Genomic DNA, 12503 nt, shown 5'->3' on the forward strand with positions numbered 1-12503 from the left:
TGTGAACTTCTGCTGACTTCATCAGATGTTTCTTCAAATTAAATACTACATTTTAATAAATTTTCTTGGTTGGGAAAGATGCTACAAGACTCCAGATTTTCTGCCACCAGAGACTCCCCTCATAGTTTCTACAAACTATGATTTTCTCAATTCCTAGTTTAATAATCTGCATAATATTCTTTGCACAAGGGATTGGCCTCAGTCCGTAGATAGACAATGTATAACCTATAGATAGCAACCATTGTAATTTCTTAATAATTTTGTTGTTGTTGCCGGAGATCTGACTGCTAAAATATGGAGGTGAACCACCAAAAATTAAAAGCATAATCTGAGTTTTTCAAATAAAAGCAAAGAAATAAAGGCATATAAATTCTCAGATCAGCTGAACAATCTAAAAAAGAAAGCTGATTCCTGAAGTCCTGTCCGTTATTCTTCATGTCTTTCTAATCCTTTTAATCTATTTCCCCATGCCTTACATTAATTGCTGTGCTCACATTAATGGCTGTAACTATTCACTTCACAGTCACTTAAATCCTAGTACTCTCTGATGTTCAGCCAAAGGTGCAACTTGATCCAGAGACTTATTGGAGTTCCTTACACAACACATTCAGGGAATTCTGTATTGCCAGACATCAGGGCTAATAGAACAGCTGACAATTGCAAACTTTTTTTGCATCCTATTCTTTAGGATTTACCTATCATTCCATCATATCCTTCTCTGCCGCAAAGTCCGTTTTGAACTGAAAGGATCTTTCTTTGCATTTCGGTTGTGTCGTGAATTACGGTATTCTCTATTTTTCCTTTTTTTTTTTTTTGCTTTTAAAATAATAAAAATAAACAAAACTGTATGATAATTATGATAGAAATACATACATTGTCCAAGAGAAAATGCATACATAGAAAGTACTTTTTAAAAAAGTTAAATGGGTACAAAAATTAAAAACATTTTTGCTTTTATATATCATTGTAGCAATAAATAGTTGCAGTTTATATACTACTAGAGCTCTCATTGTTAGGCTTCTTACGTGAGTAAAATGGTACATCATAGGACAGCCATTTTTGAGCCATGGTACCTCAAATAGGATAATTTACAAAATGTGTACAAGTAACATGACTCCTGAGGAAATGAAATACAGGAAAGTTATGGCTGTTTCAGTGCTGTTGGCTATTGCCATGCTGCAAATAAATAAATAAGTAAATATACATGAATCCAACAACGAAAATATTTTTTTTAATATGGCTCAGTACATTTAAGTATATTTGTTTCCCTGTATTAGTGGAATAGCTAGGTCAGTTCCAACCTCTGATTTTAGGAATCAGTGTGAAGTTTATTCTAAATGTATATCAACAAAGACTTATAGCAAACTGTGTCCTATATTACATTTCCTTATCTAGTTTCCAATTCATGCACTCCCTAGTAGGGGATCACTGATGACATAGAACTTATATTTGTTTATGTAAAGCATCAGCTTCAGACTTACTTTTGAAAGCAACTCCCAACCAAATAGGAGAAACAACTCTTGTAGGAACAAATTATTCAGATCAGGGGTTGTTTTTAAATGCTAAAAAGGAAAGATAGGTACCACATCTGTGTCAATAAATTTCCCAAAGCACCTTTTCACTTTCAGGTATAAATTGCTGCTAACATTTTCCAAAACAATGTTGCTAATTTCACCCTCCCCCTCCCAAATGTTTAATTTCCAAGAACAACTTGAAAAGGATGTGACTGGGACAAAATACCTGAAGTTTTCATTAGTACATTTTCAATTTGATGAACAAGATTTCATTCTCCATTTTGTATGTTTGTGGATGTATAAAAGCAAAATTGCAGTGAAACTTCATAGGCGAAGTGGAAAATTAATGCATATATTTAGTTACAAAATGGCCAGGGACATTTATTAATGTCTTTTCCTTCATGGTCATTTCTCTTTCATTTTTTCATTTTACAGTTTTCTCTTTATGTTACCTTCCTAGTCTCATGCAAATCAAATAAACATGATTTTAGCATTGGGTTTTTTTAGGTTGGGAAAATATGGCAGGGAGAGAAAGTATAAAGCAATGGACAGATGTAACACAAAGCAGCAATATCAACAGAATTCAGTCTGCCTTCTGCAACAATAAAGCTCAAAACCATCATTAAAATTAATTCTTAGTCAAGCTGAGTTAGAAAAACAAAAGCTTTTTTCACAAAGAAATTCTTCTTTGATAGATGCAAGGTAAAATTGCACTAGTTGTAACATGCAGCAGGTATAGGTAATAATAAGAAACCCACAACAAAGTTAAGTAGTATATTGATAACAACTAAGACTAAAATAAGAGCCAGAGGATACAAAACAGGAGAATGTTCTCCCACTATTATTCCTATTGAAGCGAATGATAAGACATTCCTTGAGATCATGTCTGTAAATTTGCATGGTTAAGTTCCCAGCTGATTGTGCCTAATACTGCTACTTTTACATAACTATTTCATTTAGCCACCCCTTTCATGCTGTACGTGTTTATCCTGTTCTTTGGAATAAGTATGGTAATCTTTCTTTCAAAGACAACCCATCATAAATCTGCCAATCTCAGGGTTACTGAATGATGAAAAAAATTGTCTAATCATACGTTTGCAGACCACTGCAGCACATGATTTACATTCAGAACCATTTTGGCACGAATACACCTTTGTGGCCTCTGGGTTAATATTATGCTTGGCACAGCTTTTGAGCCAAACTGATAAAATTCTATCTTCCAACCTTAATTTCCCCTGCCTCCTGTTTTCAACAAAATAGGGAAAAGATGCAAAGCATGGCTTTTGGATTTCAATACTATTAGAGCAGCTCTGCAATTAATCACGAGATCAGAAATATCATGAAGAAAGAGGCTGATAGTGGAGAGGTTAGCAATATTCTGAGATACTAACAATAACAGAGTTGGAAGGGCCCTTGGAGATCCTCTAGTCCAACCCCCAGCTCATGCAGAAGACCCGTACTAGGGATTCAAACCGCCAAACTGCCAACCTTTCTGATTGACAAGCTCAGTGTCTTAGCCACTGAGCCACCTAGTCATACTATCCAACTGAGTCTCTAAAGGAATGCATTCTAGGGGGGAATGTGCCCTAGTTTGATCCAATCCACTTTAAACTTGATTTTTCTATTGCCATCCATCCAGTGCGACAAATGTTGATAGTTTATAAAAATGCAAGATATATGGTGAAATCTGCCAAATTATATCTGGAAATCGACAACATATGGATTTAAAATGTATAAGATGCCCAAAGGATCTTTTTATCGTTATTTCTTTTTAAAAAGTCAAGGATGCTTATTGTAATGCTAGACTCTTTTAAAAAATAGATCATGTGATCATGCAACATTCATTACACACACACACATACCACACCCAAGGATAGCGACAGAAAGATTTTGGTCTGGCTAGTATTTATCTAAACATTAATTTGGGTAGCGTAGGATTTAGAGTGAAATTCTTTTAAATCCTCATGTAAAACAACATATTTAAGATATGGTGAATCATAATTGTGGAATGCTAATTGTAGTTAACATTCCAACTTTGGTGGCTTCTACTGTGTAACAAAGCAGGAGGTTGCCAATTATCTCAAATATCTATTCTGTTGATGCAATGAAGAAACTATAAGATATACAGGCATCATTATTGAACTGTTGGTATATGTGCATTTATTTGCACAAATATGTACGTATTTCACTGCATATATACTTTAAACACTGAATTTATGGCAAAGGGGTATAATAGGAAAGAGAAAAATTGGATGAAGAGGTTATAGGATAGAGACTAGCTTTCTTTCCCTTCATTTCCAATCAGAATCTGGGAGGCATCAGGCATAAGTATTTTACAATAAAAGTTACTGTTGTTACAGAATAGAGTATCCAGCAGCTGAAATGCTACTGAGAGAAATTGGGCAATTTAATGGTTACCTGGATCCTGTAGCTTGCACCCCACCCCAAGTACATTGCAACCCCCCCACTCCTGGTACAGAAAAAAGAGGGAAAATATGTGCTATAATAAAGATGCTTTCCATTCATAGCAGTTCAAAAACTAACATTCCCCCCCAAATCATACTGAACAGCCAAATTTTACAGCCCTGTAAACATGCAGCAGGGAGGACCAGTTGCCCACAAAAGGGGAACCACCAATGAGAAGACTCAATTGCAAGTACCCTGTAATCGCAAGTGACTCCCTTGGCAAGGAGATTCTCAAAAGACCTTAAAAGGATGGGATAATATAGCTTAAAAGCATACAAATGAGTGATAAATATATTGGCAAAGGGAAAATAAGTTGTAGGGGCAACTATTAAAAGTAGTGCAATTTTAATGCAATTTATTCACTTCCATGCTACAATAATTGTTGTGCAATAGTTGATTTATCTTATCTATACCCCACATCCTTCAACCCAACAGAGGATTAGTAGAAAATTTATAGTTATTGTAAAATAAATATTACTATGATAATAATTATCCCCAAATGACCAAACAGAGGGATTGCCAAAATATGTTCAGTTCTTCTCTACCTTATTACTATGTTGTTGGTGAGCTTAGATCAGGGATGTCAAACTTGCGGCGTCACATTGTCATCATGTGACATATCACAACTTCCCCCCCTTGCTAAACTGGGGGTCAGTGTGGCCAGCATGTGACGCATCTGGCCCGCGGGCCCCGAGTTTGACACCCCTGATTTAGTTTTTGATTTCAAGGCATTTAACTTCATCAGTCCCTGCACAAAATAAAACAGGAGTGAATTTCAGTCATTTTAATGTTAGCTGGAAGTTATTTAGACAAATCCAATTGGATTTTAACCCTCTCAGAGTAGCTAACCTAGGTTTATCAATGGATGCTTCCATTTGTAAAGTCATAGTTTAACAAATATGGCAGCACTATGAGAAGGTTCCCACCAGTAGAAGGTTTCAAATCCCATCATTAACAGTTTGCTCGTGGATGCACTTCTGTGCATGCACAGAGACATCCGGGTGGGTGGGTGTAGCTCCCGCCACCACTACCGGTTCTCCCGATCCGGGGCAAACCAGTAGCAACCCACCATTGGTTCCCACATACACATAGATGTTGGTTTGAGTATTTTGATAATCATAATTGATTTATTTGGCCTTGATTATTACATTCTTATGAATTGAATCATTTTGGTTTGAAAAGTACATTCAGGTTGATGTGTGAACCAACTTTACAAAACAAGCCCAGTTAGAAAACCAGTTATTAGTACAATTTGTGAAGCCATTCTCTCAATCTTATGATAGTTTCTTGCTATCCTTGTTGAATAAAATTTCTGTGTTACAAAATTCATGATATTTCAAGTAATAAATGAAAGCATTATTGTTGTCTTGATCCAGCTGGCACACTAGTACTACTTCCATTTTATTTCCATTTCATCTTAAAGCATTCCCTGCTGTTATGCAGCATTGTGAGCATAAGTCACCTTCTTATAGTTATTCAGGTTCATTTGAAATATTCTCTGAACTGAATGAAAAATCTTCAGTAGACTTGCCAGCCTGGTGGAAACAAATCTTCCACTCCTGAAGACACTTCATTAAATCCCTGTTTATTTCAGTTGAATTGCAAAGGAACACATTTAGGATTTGTTTTTATTATTATTATTGGTAAGAAAAGCCCAAATAAATCATTTGACTGAGTTTAGAATGGTTAATTTTTCTCTCATACTGAATGTGGTTTATAATGCTGTTCTAATATTATTCATATTATTTAGCACCAAGGAAGGACATGCTTGTCATGACTTTCTGCATTTTTCCAAACAAAGGAATTTGAGAGAAAGGATTGGGTTACTTCTTCCCCATTTGCAGTGGTCCAAATTTAGAGAAGGCTCTGCACGCATGGAAAACAATCTTGAAGTGATGCTACATAGAATGGTTCTTACATACAGTACACTTGGTGCTTTAGATTACCGGCTTTTAAATAGTAATTTTTTTTCCTTTCATCATTCCAATGAGTTGCTAGTAGGAAGTTTTCTATTATTCTACTGTCATATCTCTCTCCCTCCCTCCCCCACATTTTTCTCTGTTCTCTTATTTCATGACCCTGACCTAATCTCGCTATTGTTCCTATTAGCAAGTTTAAGCAAGCGAACTTCAAACAGCCAAGGAACAGGTTACAAGCTTTAATGGGCACACAGATAATCATCTAAATTACATTTCTAGGACTGATGGACTAGACAGGCTTAGAGAGTAACTTTACTAGTTTTCACTGTTAATCAAAATGCATTGTGTATCTCAGGGAATATCAGCCTTGCCCCTCTGTCTGAAGGGCTGGGCAATACTGATTAACAAAGGCAGCTGCATTAGCTTTCATCTCTCCTGAATTTTGCTCAAGAGGCCCAAGTGACATGAAAGGCAAATGTGACCACAGCTCAAACACCAAACGCTCATCACTGGGATATTATCCACCCTTGGCTTGCAGATAACTCTACTCAACAAAACAGTTGTTGCCAATTTTCATGATCTGTTAACACTTAGGAACTTCATATGGTGACATATCCTCTTTCACCTTTATTGGGTGTATTGTCAAGGGGGAAGTGGAATGAGCGACTTCACATTGTCTGTGGAGTTCAAGAGTGATGGCTTGGGAGAGGCTCAAAAGGTTTCAGTGAATGCATGTTCTAATTAACAGATAGGGCTTCATTTCAAAAGAGAAGAGACAACCCATGCTGGGTTCGATAAATGAAATTAATACTTGTACAAATGATCAAATGTCACTTTTTCTTGCAAATGCAAAGCTTCTTAGAAGTCTTAAAGAAATACATACATAATATTGCACATAGAGGCCCAAATATCTAGACTTAATATTTTATGTGAACCTCACCCAACATTTCAACAAAAGTTCAGAGAGATGTCTTTAACTGATACTTTGCAAACAATGGTTTATCTTGAAATAATCAATTTTTTTCCAAATATCATTTAGCTTTAACGTCATGGAAAAGCTCATACCTGTGTTTTTTAATGCTATGAATAACATAATGTTTGGGCTTAAGTAAAGAGGGGATGATATAGAAAAAGTTTATAATTTGATAATCCTCAGGGATCTACTTATCTTCTTCATAGATGATCTCATGCCATTCATTACTGAAAATATGGATCTAATAATTGACCAGATAGGATGATTGATTTAACAATGAAATACGTGCAGCAAAATCAATGCTCAAATTACAGAAGAGAAGAGAATCATCTTTTGTAAAATCTGCTTAGATTTTAGAAGGCTCAAGGGGACCGTGTTTGGGCTAAAATGGATAAGACACATTTTATGGATCTAATTAAAGCCTCTTCTTAAACTTCATCATCTAAGTACTGGTAGGAATGTCCTACCTTTCTAAATCGTCTGGCATGCCTTTGACAATCTGGCAATGTGTATGGTTATGGCTCATTAAAACATGACTAATATTGGGGTTATTGTATATGGGCTGCAAAAGGTTTGACAACCACTAGATGATGACAAAGATATTTGTGGAACCCAAAGGCATGGTAGCCCTACCTAATTCTGTAATGACTTCCTGGATTTTTGCCTCTACTTTTCAGATACTATGAATTTACAACATACTGCATGTTAATTCAAGCATACAAAAATTATGTTAGGTACCTTTTAAATGTATTGACTTTACTTTGCTATGCTGTCTATGTAGCTATATTTGGGAAAGCCATGGTTCACATGATGAGATCAATCAAGATCTCATCTTGATTGATCTCTCATTGTTCTATCTTTTGATCTCACATTGTTCTATCTTTGCTACTATAGTTTCAACCAGCTTGATTTTTTAGTTGGCTCCTAATACAAACTCTACACCAAAAATAAGGTCTTCATAATCTGGGGGGAGGGGCGTGGCCAGCACCAGAGATGGTGAGGGGGGCCAACAGTGTCCTGCAGCAGCCGCTGCCTGTACAATGCAGGTGAGTTGATTACCAGTCCAAACAGCAGGCAGAGGCAGAAGCACGCAATCTGGATGTGCCACGTGGGTTGAATGAAAGCTGAGAGATGGTGGGCTGGAGCGAGCAGGCAGCTGCAGAAAGCTCATCGTTGTGTGGTAGCACTGACAGCAGATGGAGACAGAGGCACTGCGTGGGCCACAGGCAAGCCGAGAGATGTGAAGATGAGCCTCCCGTGGCCACCTGCCCACTCCATCCCACCATCTCTTGGCTTGCCTGCAGCCCTCGCAGCATGTCTGGATTTTGTGCTTACCCCCTCCCCCTGCACCTCTGCCTCCATCTTTTGCCATGCCTTTGCATGCAGCTGAGCCTCCCACAACCACTCACACACTCTGGCCCACCAACTCTCAGCTTTCCTGTAGCCCATGCAGTGCATCTGGATTTTGTGCCTCCCCCCCCCATGCTTCTGCCTCCATCTGTGCTTAGACAGGTAATCAACTCACCTGTGTTGCACAGGCTGTGCAGCCCCATAGTCCACTGACCAAGGGGCAAGTGGGCTGCAGTGCTGCCAGACATCGGCCCCAGTGTGCTTGCCACCTTTTATGCACATGCCTGGGGGGGGGAATTGGGCTCCCAGCCAGGTTGATCATCCTGAAATCATGTTTCCCCGGAAATAAGCCCTAATGCTTATTTTGGAACCCCCAAAATATAAGACTAGGTCTTATTTTCGGGGAAACACAGAGGTAGTATAAATATACTACACATTATTTTGCTATTCTCATGTTTCATTCCACAAAGAAAAAAATCAGAAAGTCTTTAGGCACTTCTCTGACATCATTTGGATAAATGCAGAATGAGATCACAACTAATTATGAGCACCTGATCAAATCTATTCTTTTTTAAAGTAGGAAAATCTAAAAGATATACTAAAAGTAGGAAAGAGGTTTAAAGAGAATTTAAAAAGGCTAAATGGTGCACAGAGTCTCTAAATTCTTAATGAAAATAACTGGTTGATTCAATTTCATTCATTTTCACTGAAAGGTCTGATATAGCTCAGGCACTGGGAGATGATTACAGCAAAAATACACAAGGATAAATTGAAAAAATAAATAAATTGCCGTATAAATAACAATGTTTGAAAGAATGAAGAAAAAAAATCCAGAAACATGTCAGATTAATTATTTAATCCAGGATATTTCTCCACTGATGCAATTTACTTATTTCATTAAATAAGATTTTGTGTCATTCTGTTGGATTTATGTTTTTTCTTTGGAGCTATGGTATTGCCTAATGTCTATTTTATCCACAATAGCACTTTTAAAACAAGCAGCACCATTTAGTAAAAGGAATAGTGAAGAAGCAATTAACACAGCCTAGTAAAAACTATTTAATTTACAGTACAGTGTGTGCTGCTTCAGCTTCGCCTTATTCGCTTAATTTTGTTGCTTTCTTCTTTTCAGATCCCTTATAATAGCAATAGCACTTAAGACTTATATTCTACTTTACAGCCTTCTCTAAGCAGTTTACAGAATCAGCATATTGCCCCCAACAATTTGGTTCCTCATTTTACCGACCTCGGAAGGATGGAAGGCTGAGTCAACCTTGAGCCTGGTGAGATTCAATTTGCCAAACTGCAGGCAGCCAGCAGTCAGCAGAAGTAGCCTGCAGTACTGCACTCTAACCACTCTGCCATCGCAGCTCATGATTTCATCTTGAAAAGAAAGTATTATTGATTGTCTTATTTTCTTTGTTAAAGCCATCTTAATATCAACCTAGTGAAACCAATATACCCGATAGCTAAAAATGGCTCTATTGGGATTTGACTGGACATCAATCCAATGGTCATTCTCATGCTAGCCAGATGTCAGAACCGCTTTAATTGAACTTCCTTTGGAAGAACTTTTAGTAAGGGGCCATCTGAGTCCCAGGAGAAAAAAATAATTAATAGGAAAAGACTATTTTCTTAGACTCCCCCCATCCCCAAATTTCATATAGCAGGCAGTGTCTTTGCATCTCCAATTTGGGCAGATGTTCTGGACAGATCAGTTGCATTTGAAGCTGCAGTCCTGAAAGTATCTAGGTCCATGATGACGAATCTATGGCACACGTGCCACAGGTGGCACGCAGCACCTTCTCTGATGGCACATGAGCCGTCACCCCAGTTCAGCTCTGCTGAGCATGCGCGTGCACCTCCCGCTGGCCAGCTGGTCTTCAGGTCTCTGCCGCGCATAAGCGGGGTGTGGGGGGCATGAGGGGGGGCACTTGTGGAGGGTGCATACACATTGCATTTTAGGAATTCGGGGTGTGGGTGCGCATTTGCGTGCACATGTGTGCACTTTGGGCACTTGGTTTGGAAAAGGTTAGCCATCACTGATCTAGGTGTTATGCCTGCAGGGCTTTATAACTGATGACCAGCACACTGAACTTAGAAACCTTCTGAAAATTAACATGGTGTTATAGCATTTTATCACTTCTTATTTATCAGTGAAGGGAAAGAGGCATTTTGTGCCAATTGCAACTTCTGGTAGTCTTCAAAAGCAGCCCCGTGCAAAGTGCATTTTAATAATCCAGCCTAGAGGTGATAAGGACGAGAGTGACTGTTGCCATGTATTTTTAGATGGAAAAGTTCTTATTCCATTCTTCATCTTAGTTCTGTCATATAAACTGTCACTGAAATAAAAAGCCTAATTGGTTAATAGAATTGACTGCAATTAATTGTTACTTTTTAAATAAAAAAACAAAAACAAATCAAGTTAATATTTCTGAAGGGCAGGCTCAGGCTGCCTATATCAAGGCTTTAACAGATCTGTTTGTAACATGATCAGTACCACTTTTTGTGAAATTCTGATGCTTCAGTAGTGGGCTGAGCCAATCATCCTTTTTCTTTTGTATGGTCTCATTGCACTATCCTTACTTCCAATCTGAACCAAAAAAAGAATTTTCTCAATTTCAAAGGTAGAATAGAAAAACAATTATGGTTGTAATACCTGATGATGTGGAAGGAGTGAAAATCTTCAATGAATTACTTTTTTTCAGATAATCAATTAAACACTGCACTACTGTTATAAAGCTATAACAGTATATTTATAATATGTTATAAAGTACACTATATAACGAAAACATAACATATAATATTTTCTAGAAATGGAATTATGTTGCTGATGATTTAACATCTTTAATACATTTTCCTAATGTGTATTTTCCCACTTTATATATAAATTCTATATAGTGATATATGGCTTTCAAGTCGTGGTAAAATATTTTGGATTTCTAATTTTATTTGATCTACGTTCCATTTTGTTTGTCTGCTACAGGAAAAAATGATTTTTTAAAATTCATTTCATTTTATGAAATGAAATTCATTATTGCATAATTTTATTTGGTAGGTATCACATAATTCAGGATAAGTGTTAGTTATTCTAGGGTAATGTGTTGAAAATAATTTCATTTTTCTCATAGCAAAGGGATCTGAATTGACTAGTTTTATTAAACTTGTTAATTCTGAAACTACATGCTATGTTATTTAATTCTATAGACATTGAACTTAAGTTATAATTGCATCTTTTCTATCTTTTTGACGCTAGAAGGTGCATTTTAAATACAATCAAACTAATATTAGACAAACATAAATCCATAACCTCTTCATTACAAGGAAAAGTACTCTTATTCTATGCTATAATACAAACAATGAAAATTTCAGCTGCTTAGGATGCCATCATGGCTCAAACCTTTATCCTTGATAATTTGCTCTTAATGATGCTATTAGGGAAAAAATGAAATAATAATAGTTTTGTACTTTTAGGAGTTGCACAGCTTTGGGACTATATACTACTTTTCTGAGTAGCCTTGAACTTAATCCAGGGTTAGTCAAACACATGAGAATTATTGGCAGCCTGGAAACTACCCGGTTTTTTTCTTTGTATTGTATCATTCATCATGATATCAGCTTGCACTGAAACTTGATTATCCTAACAGGATTAGACATGAAAGAAAAGAGTCTCAGGATTGGGCTTTCAACTGAAACCCCACTGTGAGAAAGACCACACCACTATCTTTGACCTTTTCTCTCCAATGCACAAATCCAGTTGTGCCTAATCAAATGTCTAAAGAAGATCTCAGGCAGTTTGCTCTGTTTTTCCTTTGGCTCCTAGAACAGGTGTCTAGTTACTAAAAAGAAAAAAAAAACCATGGAAGTCTCTGATCTCTGGCATAGGCAAATTCAGCCAGCAGTAGTAATGTAATTTAGGACAAAGAAAAAAAAATACTGTCACCATAAAAAGTCAGTCTATGAAGATTTTTTAAAAAAGAAAATACAGACTGCTTTTGCAAACTCCTATTTGAAATAAAGTGAAATAAAATCCTCCTTTGATTATGTTAGAGATGGGTTGGATGGTCTTTGAAAGATCATTTGCATTATCAGAAAGTACAGGCTGGTGAACCCAAAGGCTGAGTCTCGCCCTGTGGATTTTCCTTTTAAATTCCCCACCCACCCTTCAAATAGAAAGTTCGTATCACACATACTTTACAGAATTCTTCTTTTTCAAAGCAATTTACAGTGTGACATGGGAGCTTAACTTTGAAGGAATGAAACCCCCAAATTCCATTTGGT

The 12503-nt window shown here is 37.0% G+C and overlaps 1 protein-coding gene across 1 annotated transcript in view; it reads right to left on the reverse strand.

Annotated features, from left to right (window-relative positions):
• CPED1 (cadherin like and PC-esterase domain containing 1) overlaps window positions 1-12503 on the reverse strand; it is a 91111-nt gene that overhangs the window by 17680 nt on the left and 60928 nt on the right. The window lies entirely within an intron of this gene.

This window comes from Pituophis catenifer, unplaced genomic scaffold (assembly GCF_029215685.1).
Source record: "Pituophis catenifer annectens isolate HBS135680 unplaced genomic scaffold, rPitCat1.0.hap2 SCAF_7, whole genome shotgun sequence".
Classification (NCBI taxonomy): domain Eukaryota; kingdom Metazoa; phylum Chordata; class Lepidosauria; order Squamata; family Colubridae; genus Pituophis; species Pituophis catenifer.